The 13,290-nt window shown below is 37.0% G+C and overlaps 1 long non-coding RNA gene across 4 annotated transcripts in view; it reads right to left on the reverse strand.

Moving 5' to 3' along the window:
* Positions 1-2,247: 2,247 nt before the first annotated feature.
* The window catches only part of LOC145687767 (uncharacterized), a 70,890-nt gene continuing 59,847 nt past the window's right edge, over positions 2,248-13,290 (reverse strand). For all 4 annotated transcript variants that reach the window (XR_014131751.1, XR_014131749.1, XR_014131750.1 and 1 more), the window contains exon 3: positions 2,248-2,657. This is a non-coding gene — a long non-coding RNA (uncharacterized LOC145687767). The remainder of the gene's footprint in view (positions 2,658-13,290) is intronic.

The raw sequence follows: 13,290 nt of genomic DNA on the forward strand, positions 1-13,290 counted from the left end.
TTCCTCATATTCCGTAAGAAAATGTCAATGTTTGCTTTTATTATGAAACATGCTGACACGTTCGTAGTAAAACAAAAGTAATACGATACGCATCCGCTGACGTTTGCATTTCAATCATATGTGCTTGTATGTCAACACACAAAGAAGTCTATCAGTATTTTATTTTAATCCACGAACGGAAGCGTTACACTGCGAGATTTATTTTCTTAAAGTATAACTGTATCCTTTTCAAGGACCAAGGTTCGAAACCCACCAAGCATGATTAAATCCGATCTCATTTAAGCGGTTAGCATACACATCTTTGGTTTGAAAGACCTGAGTTCGATTTTTGGGAAAACATTTATTGGGATTTTTCTTTTTAGTTTTCTAAAACTTGGTTTAAAATTTCAAAATTTGGTTTAAATTTCCAGTTCGAAAAATTTGTTTAGTTCGGTAAAAAGTTTGATTTGAAAACTTTAAATTTAATTTACATCTTTAGTTCGAAACTTTTGTTTTTAAAAATTGGTTTAGTTCGACAAAATTTTGTTTTAATTTTTTAGTTCGAAAAATTTTTGAAATTTTTTAGTTTCAAAATTTTTAGTTCTAAAATTTGTTTTGAAGCTTTTTGTTTGAAATTTTTTGTTTCAATTTTTTGGTTCGAAAATATTTTGTTTCAATTTTTTTAGTTCGAAAAATTTTTAGTTTTGACATATTTTAGTTCGAAAATTTTTTAGTTTGAAATTTCTTGCACTCTGTGGAACCGTTTCGAAAAGAATCAAAGCAGTTTAGGTAACAAAATATGACGACACTGTTTCTATTAATGAAGCGCTTACTGAGGAACAAAAAGCTGAGCGTTTAAACAAAATCGTTTAAACTCACAACAATGTGTTATAAGAAATCTACAAGCGACAAGGAGGAGCCCTCTTTCACCATTGTTAAAATAAATGTATCCTTTCAGAGACATAGGCTACTAATTCAAGGACAGGATCTCCATACGTAAACATATAAGGCGGGCTGTCTGTCCATCAAGGTAAGAAAGCTGGTAATCATCTTATTTGTCAAAGAGAACGATAATATTTAAGGTAAACTTCATTACAATATCGTGATACCAAAAAGGGTTATTTAAGGAGCGGGTTGAACCCTCCATGGGAACTTTAAGGTACCAAAAAGGATAACCATTAAAAGTAAACAAATTCTAAAATCCCGATCGAGGGTGGATCGCATGATCTCATGACGGCATATCACGTAACCTAAAAAAATTTGAATTTCTCGCATGGGTTGGGGCTAAGATCATGTGACTTCTATCCTCCAATCAAAATCGAGGTACCAAAACATTCACATTACCCATAAAATGAAACGAATTGCAAGAATTCAGAGTGAGGGGTTTCCCCACGTTATACCATGCAATCTGTTCACCGTGTGGTGTCTAAAATCATGTGACTTCTATCCTCCAATCACTGTCGTAGTACCAATCCGAGAGCCTAAGATTACGTGACCTCTATCAACCGAGCAGCATCGTGGTACAAAAGCATTCATCTTTCACGTAAAAAGGGAACGAATTTCAAATATCTCTGGATCTAAGATCACGAGACATCTGTCAGCCAATCAGAATCAGGTATCAAAGCACTCATCTTACCCGTAAAAGGGGACGAATTTTAAAAATTCCAGAGCCTAAGGTCACGTGACATCTATCAACCAATCAGCATCGTGGTACCAAAGCATTGATGTTACCCATAAAAGGGAACGAATTTCTAATATCCAAGGGTCCAAGATCACGTGACATCTGTCAACCAATCATAATCAACTATTAAAACACCCATCTTACCCATAAAAGGGAACGAATTTCAAAAATCCAAAGTTAGGGATGTCCCCGCGGGGTGACTCATGACATCATACCACGTGACCTGGAAATTTAAATTTCCCTCGTGGGCGGGGCGTAAAGTCACGTGACCTCTATCAGCCAATCAGAATCGAGAAAAAAATAGCTGACTCGGCTGGACATACGGGAACCACTACTACTGACGTATTTGCTTTTCTCAATTATGATTTTATTTTAATTTGGCACATGTTCACATATAAGGTGTGCATTGGGAATGAAAGAAAAATACTTCAGTTTGCGCGTGAGGACTCGCATCGATTAAAGCACCTCGAATTGAATAAAGCAAATACGGAAGCTATGCGAAAGATTTCAAGGAGGGGTGGGGGTGAGGAGCGCTGATAATGCAAATTTGGTGTGTTGAAAAATAATTGTTCACAATTTTTCGCTACTACATTATATAATATCACTACATAATAAATAAGCATAATTATTTTAAAATTAAGTGCTAAAAATACTTGATATACACAAACATAATTCAAGTGAAGTAAAGCCAAGTTTATTGCTATTGTTTAATGCTTTTCTTACAATTGTTTTCGTTATATTTTTTGGTGTCATAATGGCGTTCGCAGTATGCTGAGTGTGATTTTTTTTTGTCATGTGTGAAAATTATTGTTTGCAGAGTCCCAGAAATTGCCCAAACCAAGTTGGGTATCATAAATTCTTCACGTAATAAATAGATAGGAGCAGCAGGCAGGCCTCTTCGATTTCAGTTGTTATTAAGCTGGATTGTTTCTCCATTTCCTGTCCACAGGATTTTAGACTCGGCAGTAGAGAAAAGAGTTGGTCCTTGAAACAATTCCTGTAATATATATCCGAAAGGAATGCATTTAGATATTTAGTAAAATATAACGAATAAGGTATTATCTGCAGGAAAGTAAAAGTACACCTATTCTTCGAGTCTGGCATTCCTGCGCTCCATCCATGAAGAGTATGAGAATTAAATCAATCAAATGTTTACTCAGGAGCAAGAAGAAAACTCTAATCTGAATAAGATATTGCAGAGGGGCACAAGCTGTGAATACGAATAGTGCATAGTGTAAATAAAGGACGACACCGAAAGAGAAAGCCAGAAACAGCTGCTAAACGGAGAAAATAGAGTAAAAATTATTGAAGTGGGAACATAAAACACAAATAGAACAAATATACTGACAACTCAACGTTCACCAAACCATGATCTTGGTGTAGTGATTAAGGTGCTGGCTTACAAATGCAAAGGACGGCAGTTCAAATCCCCGGCAAGGACGTTTTTTAATTGTTTTGTTAATAATACATACAGCTCATTAGAGACGGTAAAAGGGGTCGTATTTAGTTTTTCGTAGCAATTATTATTGGTAATGTTTAGTACTGATAATACTTTTTGTCTTTGCGTATTGCTTTTATTCTTGTCTTCATTTCAAAAGAGGAGTATATGCGAACAAATGCCACCAAAATTCCTCTTATCTTGAATGTAAACGCCATTTGCAATTAGTAAAGCATAAAAATTGAATGTTCCTACGTAGCTGCAAAAAGTAAAAAAAAAACATGGAAGTGGAGGGTTCGAAACCCATACTCATGGTTATTAAAAATACAATCACTATATGCCTTAAACCTCTCGACCATGTTTCTACGTTAACTACTAAGAGGCTTGTGTTTAGGTTAGGCTGGTCAAAATGTTTTGCAAAGAGGCCAGGTTTAGCTCTGACGCAGCACAGGTGCGAGAAGGGAGAAGGGTGCAAGACACTTTTTCTCTCTCCCTCTGTGTGTCTATCTATCTATCTGTCTGTATATATATAACGCTATTTGTGAATGCCATAACCACCGTAATTTTCAGCGGATTGAGACGAAACTTGGCACAAATTTGTTGAAATATCTTGACTGAGTTCGTTAACCAGAATAATCAGATGCAAATTTTCAAAATGGCGGCCCTTCAAACTCTTAAAAAGTTCCAAGAGAACCAAATTTTGCCCATAAATGGGTATTTACAAAGTTTGAGTAACTTTTTCTCTTTTACTGAAATATTTGTGTGCAGCGACTTTTCCATCTTTTATTGAAATATTGGACCCTATTAATCACCTAAAGAAGGTTCACAGCCTTTCGCTACAGTCAGGCATTTTCTTTTGCAGGGGGGCCGATATTTTCCTATCGGAACAAGATGATTGTTAGTAAGGATATGAAGTTACACATTGAAAGTGAAGTAACTTGTGAAACGCGTTATTTGAAAGAATAATATAATAAATGTGCTTTCCCCTAACACAGAGAACTGTAAATCATGTATTTCTAGTTCGGGAACGTGAATGGCGAGGAGTGTAATTTGATTTGCTTTTTAGTAACACATTTGCATTGCAAATAGTGGTAGGCAACATTAGTGCTAAGTAAATTATTATTATTATTATTATTATTATTATTATTATTATTATTATTATTATTATTATTATTATTATTATTATTATTAATAATAATAATAATAATAATAATAATAGGTGTTGTTTGTGGCAAGGCAATATCTTCCTCAATTCTTCTTCAAACGCAATGATTGTAATGCCATATCTCCCTTACAAACAAAATATTAGCAATTTATATCGAGAGAACGGTAAATGGTAGAGTGATGGGAGCAACGTTGGACAGCATGCACTGATAGTACTCAGAAAAATAAGGGATTTGAATGCAAAAAGAACGAAGAGTCATTGTCATGGGGAGTCATGGGGCCACGGCAGAGCCCTCTTTAGGCAAAATGTTGATAACTTATATCGAGAGAACAGGAGCTGATAGTGGGATGGGACCAACGTTGGACACTGTGGACCCATAAGGCGCATCGAAAAAATTTGGAGGGCGCCAGCCAGCCTTACTTATTTTCACATGATAATATAAAATTATATTGTGCGAAATATACACACGAGTTAGCTAGTAATATTTTATATTACTATTATTATTATTATTATTATAATCAACAGCGTGTTTTCATTACTTGTGCATGTTTGACATGAAACCAAAGAGAAGATCCATCATTCGTAGAAAGAATAAGAATAGCCAGTTCCTTTAACTGTGAAGGACGGCGAAAAATACGAAAAGAGTGACTACCTGTAGTTAAAAGAAACATTACTTGCTCTCAAATGGATAAAAAATCAAACCAAGATAGATTCGAACTCTCATGAACGGCGCCAAAAGCCAGTGCTTTGTCCACTTTTTGTTTTCTAACTGACTCATCGAACGTGTTTCAGTAACTTACTTATTGCTAATTTTACTTGCTTTACTCGTTTAACTTGATTTTACTAATAACTTATAACGACAGGGTCACGAACACAGAAACATCGAGGACAGTTAAAAATCATAAAGGCTCTCCCACCAGGAATTGAACCCGGAACACCGTACAAGAAAGGCGCACGTGGTAGCCACTAGACCAGCGGGGAGAGCACCATTCACCCTCTGTGTCGTTAGGGATTACGACCACTGTATTACCAGCAATCACTTCTGTGGGTTGTATACTATGATCACATGTTCCTTCTTTGCTAGAAGAGTTAAACCTACATTCTATGTAATACATGAGGTATTTAGACCTACATGCTCTTCATATAATGTAATAAAAGGGTCATGCTGGGAATAAGAAAAAGAACATTCCTTGGACAAAATGGAAACTATTGGCATCAGAAATATTTATCTACGAGACATGCGCAGTAATATAATTCAGAATAGTTACTGTTTAGTTCAGTAAACGAAGAAAGTAGTATAGAAACCAAACATGTCGCGTCGACGAGATCGACCGGAGTTGACAGAGGCGGAAGCAGATGTGTAGTAATACAACAACTTGATTAAATTGATAATTCTTTCTGTATCCTGTAGTAGATCGTATCACAACTTTACGGGAAAGTAAGACTTTCTCTGCTTTCCCGTAAAGTGTTCATATAGAAAGCTTTACTAACCCGATCATATAGACACAAATGGATGCAACAGTGAATACTACAACTTGGATTTAACGAAAGCCGTTTAGAGATTCAGTGGTTTGCAGGGTTGTATAAGACACAAAAAGATAAGACAAAATATAATTGTTCATACCTCAACTTCCAGTAGCTAGATACATGCAATTTCTGGTTAGATACTGAAACTGCTTTCGGATTTTAATACATGACGTATTGCAGGATACAAAATGCTTTGCATTACTCCTTTGTTTGTAGACAGCTATTAGTTTAGTGTTCGGAAAAGTTGTGTGTAAACTAGGGATGGCCAATTCCGGAATTTTTACTTTCCGGACTCCCGAAAGTAAAACCGGACAAATTCCGAAATACGTAAAAACCCGATTTTGTAAAAATACCGGAATTCGAAGTTCCGGAATTTTACCGAATTCCATAATTTTCCGAAATCCGAAAAGTGAAACTTCCGCTTCTGTAAAATGAATTTCTGTTGGTTAATCTGTAACGTGGCGGACATAAGTCTTTGACAGGTAATGGCTACTGCTTTGAAACAAATTCAAAGTATGAGAAGTAAATCTGTGTTTCTGACGTTTCGTGTGGAGAAAAAACAAACTTGTGAACCAAAGTTTTAAGAACAACTCAAGTTATTAATATAAAGTTTGGCGAATATTATTCACAATAGAAATACGAAAGAAGTTTCGAATCGAAGAAATATAAGATACAACTTTGCAAGCGGAGACAGAGAAACCTAACGTAACCAGACTAAAGACGAATCGTTTACCACGTAGCAATTGCGGTTCAGTGGTCAACGTGCTTGTTAGAATCCACGTCGCACATTTTTTTTTAGGATTTTTGATGGCGATTAATCGGTGATGACATACGTTTTATTATATTAAGATATTTGAATATTCGGATGTTTCAATACTTGAACTATCAAATCTTCAGGAATAATAATAGTAATAATAATAAACTAATAATAATTATTATTATCTTGTAGAAAATTCAAAGCTAGGAGCTAATTATCGCTCATGTCATACCATTAAAGCAGAAACGTGACATTTGGAAAGAATTTCGGTTTGGGTTAATGTTGCCCACGAGAAGAGGAATTTCTCATCTCGTTGCTAAAACAAATAAAATAACATGAGAATTAACATTTTACATTCGATACGGGACAAACCTAACTCAAAATTTTCGTCTCGCTTTGGAGATGAGAATCGAGACGAGACCAAAAGTATCGTAAACATTTCCCGTCTTGTCTCGATTCTCGAAATGGTGTATGTTCATTCTTTAAATAACAACTGCTCTGTAGGCTGAATCTTATAGACTATTTCGTTACATTGTATTTCAGATCTCATTGAATTATGGTCTGTGTAGATATTTTTGTAGCGAAGCCTTTATATTTACCTCTGGGTATCCTAAAAATTAGTTCATGATATGCCTTACTGTTGCGTGATATTCAGTTATTTTTATTACAGTTATTTTCCTTAAAACATACAATAGAATACTTTCTACATGAAAATTCAGTGGAACGCTCTAGTTTAAAATTTTGGTACTTGCAGAGGTATGTCTTGAAGGTACGGAACCCTTTCCACGAAATCTCTACTTTTAAGTTTTGCCAAATTTTAGGGCAAATTCAAAACTTTTAAGGCCATTATTATTATTATTATTATTATTATTATTATTATTATTATTATTATTATTATTATTATTATTATTATTATTATATCAACACCGTGTATAATCTTTAAAAGATATGCGGTTTGTACCTGAATAGTAAAAGCTAATTGACTGTCGATCTCGGTCGTCGAGAAGTCTTCATCGGAGGCAAGGACATTGGTCACGTTCTGTATTTGAGTTCCGAAGGGGCAAGTATTCGGGCTCGAGCCAAAAATTGTTAAAAGTTATAGGCTTCAGCCAAACATGTTCAAAACAGCTGGGATCGGGTTTAGGCTTCTCAACGGTTCGAGTGGCTCTACAGGTCATTCACTACCCAACCGAACCGAGAAGTAAGCCGAGCCAGCAGCTCATCCAACCGAGCCGATTTGAGCCATCGGCTTAGTTGAGCTGAGTCGAACCGTGCAAATGGACTAGTTTCAACTTATCTGGCTCGAACCGGTTCACATGAGCTGAGTAGGCGACCCATCCCAACTGAGAAAGCTCGAGACATCAGCTCAATTGAGCCGAGTCGATGGCTCGTTCCAACTGAGCCGGCTTAGGTCATCGGCTCAATTGGGCGGAGCCAATGGCTCATCCGAACCGAGCCGACTCGAGCTGTTCGCTCAGTTGATACGAGCCGAGCCGGTTGATATCAGTACCCGGGTTGGTCTTCTGCTTGGGCTCAAGAATTCGACCGTGCACGTCTCAGCCTTGATTTTAAGAACTACAGTATATACTTATATTGGTGATTACAACATTTGAGGCTGTCTCGTAATTAAAAAAATCTTGTCCTCTCGTTATCTAGACGAGACGTGATACACTAAAATTGCCCCACGAGATGCAACAAAATTACGAGACAAGATGCGCCCCTGTCGTGAGCAACACTAAAAGTATTCCACATTACTGCTCACATTTCTCTTGGCTTTCGCTTTCCAGTCTAATCAGGCCATTATTCAAAACGAGTTAAAACGAGCTGAACGAGCGAGTGAGCCATTATCAAACCCGACTCAACTCGAAACTCGACCTCGAAAACAGCGACTTGACTCGGAACTCAAGAAAATTACCTTTGACTCGACTCGAATTGAACTCGAGTCGAGTCGAATTTTGGCTCGACTCGCGCTCATCCCTATTCGTATTTGTATTTTATGTTTCCACTTCAACAATTTCTACTCTTTCTTCTCCGTTTACCTGCTGTTTCTGGATTCCTCTTTCGGTGTCGTCCTTTATTTACACCATGCACTATTCTTATTCCCAGTTTGTGACCCGCTTCAATGTCTTATTCAGTTTAGGCTTTTCTCTTTACCTTGAATACACATGTGATTGATTTAATTCTCACTTTCCGCGCAGGATCGATGAAAAATTGTTATTATTATTATACTATTGAACTTGCACGGCGAAATTACTGTAAAATACGATATCATTTCTGTAATTTTACTCCATTGTATGTTATTTAGTTTATTAATGGGCACTAAATTGTCTCCAGATCATCGAATAAATTAACTTCGGCATGCACTTTGGTGGAAATATTATTACAGGAACATTACCGGTTCGTTCCAAACATCAAGGCTGAGCTTTGCAATATTTAGTTTATGATGTTGCATGAGAAGATAATGTAGGGGTGAAGTGCTGGACTTGTGAGTAATACAGCTAATCAATACAGCTTCAAATCCTTTTAAAGTTATTTTATTTTCAAAGCAATCGTGAAGAATCAAAGAGTGACTTCTCATACTAAACGAGCAATCCTTAAGAAAGTGGACGCAAGCACTTGTATCATGATAGAGACGATTTACGCATGTTAATTGGGAAAGGGCAAGGAAATTACTAGGATTATTCGAAACCCTTCGTTCATCTGCAGTATGTGCTTTTTAATTTATTGTTCTAAGGAAAAAACACTACACCATTTGTTATTGTTTAACTAACTTTGGCTAGCGCAATCGGTGGAATATGATGATTCTGAAGAAGTTCTGAAGAAGTTTGCCTATTGTAGAGACTCACATGTGTAAAATTCGGAAAAAATTCATATTATCGATAACCGCCCTCTGATTCATACCCCTGATTAGATATACTTGCTTCCTCATTCTCATTGTATCATTTCTCTAATAAATGTCAGTGGAAGTTTTACCAAGTTTTCACTTAACATCTCAAACGGGTAATACGCTCTCTTTTACCTCCCCTCACGTGCTGTATTAATTATTAAAAAATCATTCTACTTAGTGGATTCGAACTTACGGCCTTTTTATTTTCAATCTAGCTTCTTAGCCACTACATTCCTGCGCTCTAACCATCTAGAATATGATAATTAAATTAATACAGAGAAAGCGAAGAAAAAGAAAGTAGAAATTGTCGAAATGGGAACATAAAACACAAATGCGAACATATATTCCAACAACTAAACGTTTACCAAGCAACGATTTTCGTGTAGTGGTTAAGGCGCTAGATTACAAATCCAAACGACGGCGGTTCGAATTGCTCCAAGGAGTATATATATTCTTTTTAGTTTTTTTTAAAAAAAAAATAATGCATAGAGCACATGAGAGGTGGTGAAAGAAAGCGTATTATCGTTTAATACGTTAAGTGAAAAAGAGTTAAAAATTTCGGTTAAATTTATTAGAGAAGTGAAGCAATAAAAACGAGGAAGCAGGTATATTTCATCAGGGGTATGTGTCAGAGGGCGGTAATCTCCAAAACTGCAATTTTTCCCGAATTTCGCACATGTGAGTCTCTACGATAGGCAAATTTCTTCAGAAGTGTGTCTATTGCAGAGACCTTCTTGCCAGAAATGCCGTAAAATTTCTATGCAATTTTGCCCTTTTGTCTATCATCACCTCTGAAGCGAAAAGAGAGAGATGTTCCCGGAAATGAGAGTGATGTTCATCCATTCAAATCAACGAGTTGACAAATAGACACTTACATAATGAGAATGCGGAATACTAACAACTATAAAACATCAAAATGATAATTGCAAACGTTATCACCTAAGGTTCCGGAACCGTCACGGTCAATGAAACATGATCCGATGTCGGACGTCGAGAAATAATTTGATAATGAAATGAAAACAGAACTTTAGAAAATAAATTATTATAATGCACTAGACACAACATGATTGCCTGTTCCTTCTCCTCATGTTAAATTGCCTCATTTTAGCGATGCGAGACGAAGCCTCTGTCTCGTCTCGTGGCTACCCCAGTGTCATCTCGTGTTTCCGAAACGAGACAAATTTTTATCTCGTCTCCTTTCGTCTAATTTTCTTTCGTAAACCTCATAATAATAGAAGTAAAATTGGAAGACATGCAACTTCGAAATGTAACAAAGTTTACAAGCTAGAATTGATAATCGAACAAGAGAGGGCTATGAAATGCTTTCGAGACATTTAAAGAGGGAAGAGTCCAGACAAGGACATGTCACGTCTCGTCTCGGAAAATGAGACGAGACAGACGCTTTGTCTTGCCTCGGATTTAACAATGCCTATATTGTCTCGCCCATGCTGAATTGGAAACCTTTCACCAGGATTGAAGTGGGTCTTGTGTCAAGTGAGACATGGGGGTCAAGATGTGTAAGTCGGTTAGTTGGTCATGGGTCAACAGGATGCACTAAGCAGAGAGTGTTGGTGGGTCGTAGTGGGTATGTAGGTTATGGTGGGTCGCTGATTTGTGGTGGGTCACGGCGGATGGTGGGTTGCAGCGGGTAACGTCCAGTTGATCCACGGCCCACGATCTACTTCATCTCGGTTGAGAGGCTTCCAATTCAGCATGGGCGAGAGAATATAGGCTTTGTTAAATCTGAGACGAGACGAGACAAAGCGTCTGTCTCGTCTCGTGTTCCTAGACGAGACGTGAGAGGTCCTTGTCTGGACTCGTCGCATTCTAAATGTCTTGAAAGCATTCTTCGGTACATTTCGAAGCCGCATGGCTTCCAATTTTACTTCGATTATTATGAGGTTTATGAAAGAAAATTAGACGAAAGGAGACTAGATAACAATTAGTCTCGTTTCGGAAACACGGGATGACACCGCAATAGCCACGAAACCAGTGGCGGATCTAGAAGGTAAAAACTGGGGAGCTGCCTGAATTTAGACCATGATAAGTAGTAGTACTGGGGACACACTATCTAAATCTTGATTATCCAATTTGGGGCCACCATAGACCTTAGCGAATGAATTAGGGGTGCTTTGGCCCGGGATTGCGTCACCTATTGAAATTTTGCTAATGCTTATTCAGGGGCTATGCAGGCTGGTGCGAATCAGTCAGAGGTACCTTGGACCGGCTATGACGTCAATGAATTGAGAGTTTTTTGGATTAGAGGTCATGATGCTTCTTTAAAATTATTAAAAACATATTCTTGATGATTTATTACGTTATGAATTAGTATAGGTCTATGAATGCTTTTTATTTTTCGTTCCCTTTTATGGCATAAAATTTGGAGATTGTTATACCTTTGATGAGATGGACTAACACTGATGCAAATGAAATCTTTAGTTTTACGTTCCACAGTTGTGCCGGTTAGGCAAAAGGAGACGGTGACAATGAGAAATGAATGAATTGCTGGGAGAAAATTGGAGTATTTCGAGTATAATGTTTCCCACCACAAAACTACTTTCGCGGGGTTTGAACCAGGGACCCCATACAGCAGAGGCAAACGCTCTACCACTGAGCCACCGCACCCCTACTGGTATGAATGAATTAGAGGTATTTGGTTCGAGCTAATATGTTCGTTTGATGTCACTGAACTGGGATTTTTAGCTTGGAGGTTATGATGGTTTTTTCGTTCCCTTTTATGGGTATAAAATTACTAAAACAAGGTTTGATCTCTTTCTTGATGATCTATTACATTATGAATTAGTAGAACCCAGTAATATCATAAATTAGTATTAGTATTCATGTAAAACTCGTAAACTTTGGAGTTCCTCCGTGGCTAATCGGTTACCATATGCGCCTTTAACGTGGGAGACCAGCGTTCAATTCCTGGAGGGAGCTCATGCGGTTCGGATTTCGCGTTAATTAGTAGGTTTTATTTTTTTGCTGCTAAACGGAACAACTTTGGAAGGAATACTTAACTTTTGGTTAAGGTTTAGTTTTATTCATGGAACTTATGGGGCTCGAACCACGATATTCAATTGTCAAAAAGTGTGTCCAGGAAACCATACATTTATTGAGACGCATAAAGGAGGGGGAGGGGCGATCCGGACCTGGTTAACAACAATAATTTATATAGTATTCGTTTGTGGATTAAATAAAAATGTTGGAGCATTGACTTATAATAATATGTTGAAAAGGAAACGTCAACTATATCGGGTTACATATGCTTACGTATTTGTTGTCACAGTATCGTTGGCATTGTTTGTGCGAACAAGTACGTTGTTTAATTGTCAAATAGTGTGTAATAGTTTACTTTGGAAAGATATATTCATTCTTTGAGACGGAAGAAGGGGATGAGATTAGGTTATTTTGGACCTTGTTAGTACCTCTTTTTTTCGTCACATTTACTTTTTGCTTAAATCTGATTGGTTTATTGTAATAACGACTAATCATACTTATGTAACGACATAACATTGAGGAGTTAGACGAGAGGGACCTCGTTCTCTTTGATGAGTATAAAAATATTAAAATTTGGAAGTTTTTTTTTAACTTATCCTATTACTTTTGATTAGACATTTTCGTTATATAATAGAGTACAATAGTCTACTTTTTAAATTTGGGAGTCATCGTTCCCTTTGATGAGTATTGATTTTGGAGTCTTATTACGTTATATGGAGGCGTATTTAAAACTATTCCCTTAAATTTGATAAGTACTTTGTGATCCATTTTGTTTAGCTTCAGGGGTAAACATGGATATCTTACATGTGTTGCAATCGTCCCGAGTTCGATTCTTGGTGCTAGTTTAGGAAATGTTGAG

Source organism: Thermobia domestica, chromosome 6 (assembly GCF_964235325.1).
Source record: "Thermobia domestica chromosome 6, izTheDome1.hap1.1, whole genome shotgun sequence".
In the NCBI taxonomy this organism is placed as follows: domain Eukaryota; kingdom Metazoa; phylum Arthropoda; class Insecta; order Zygentoma; family Lepismatidae; genus Thermobia; species Thermobia domestica.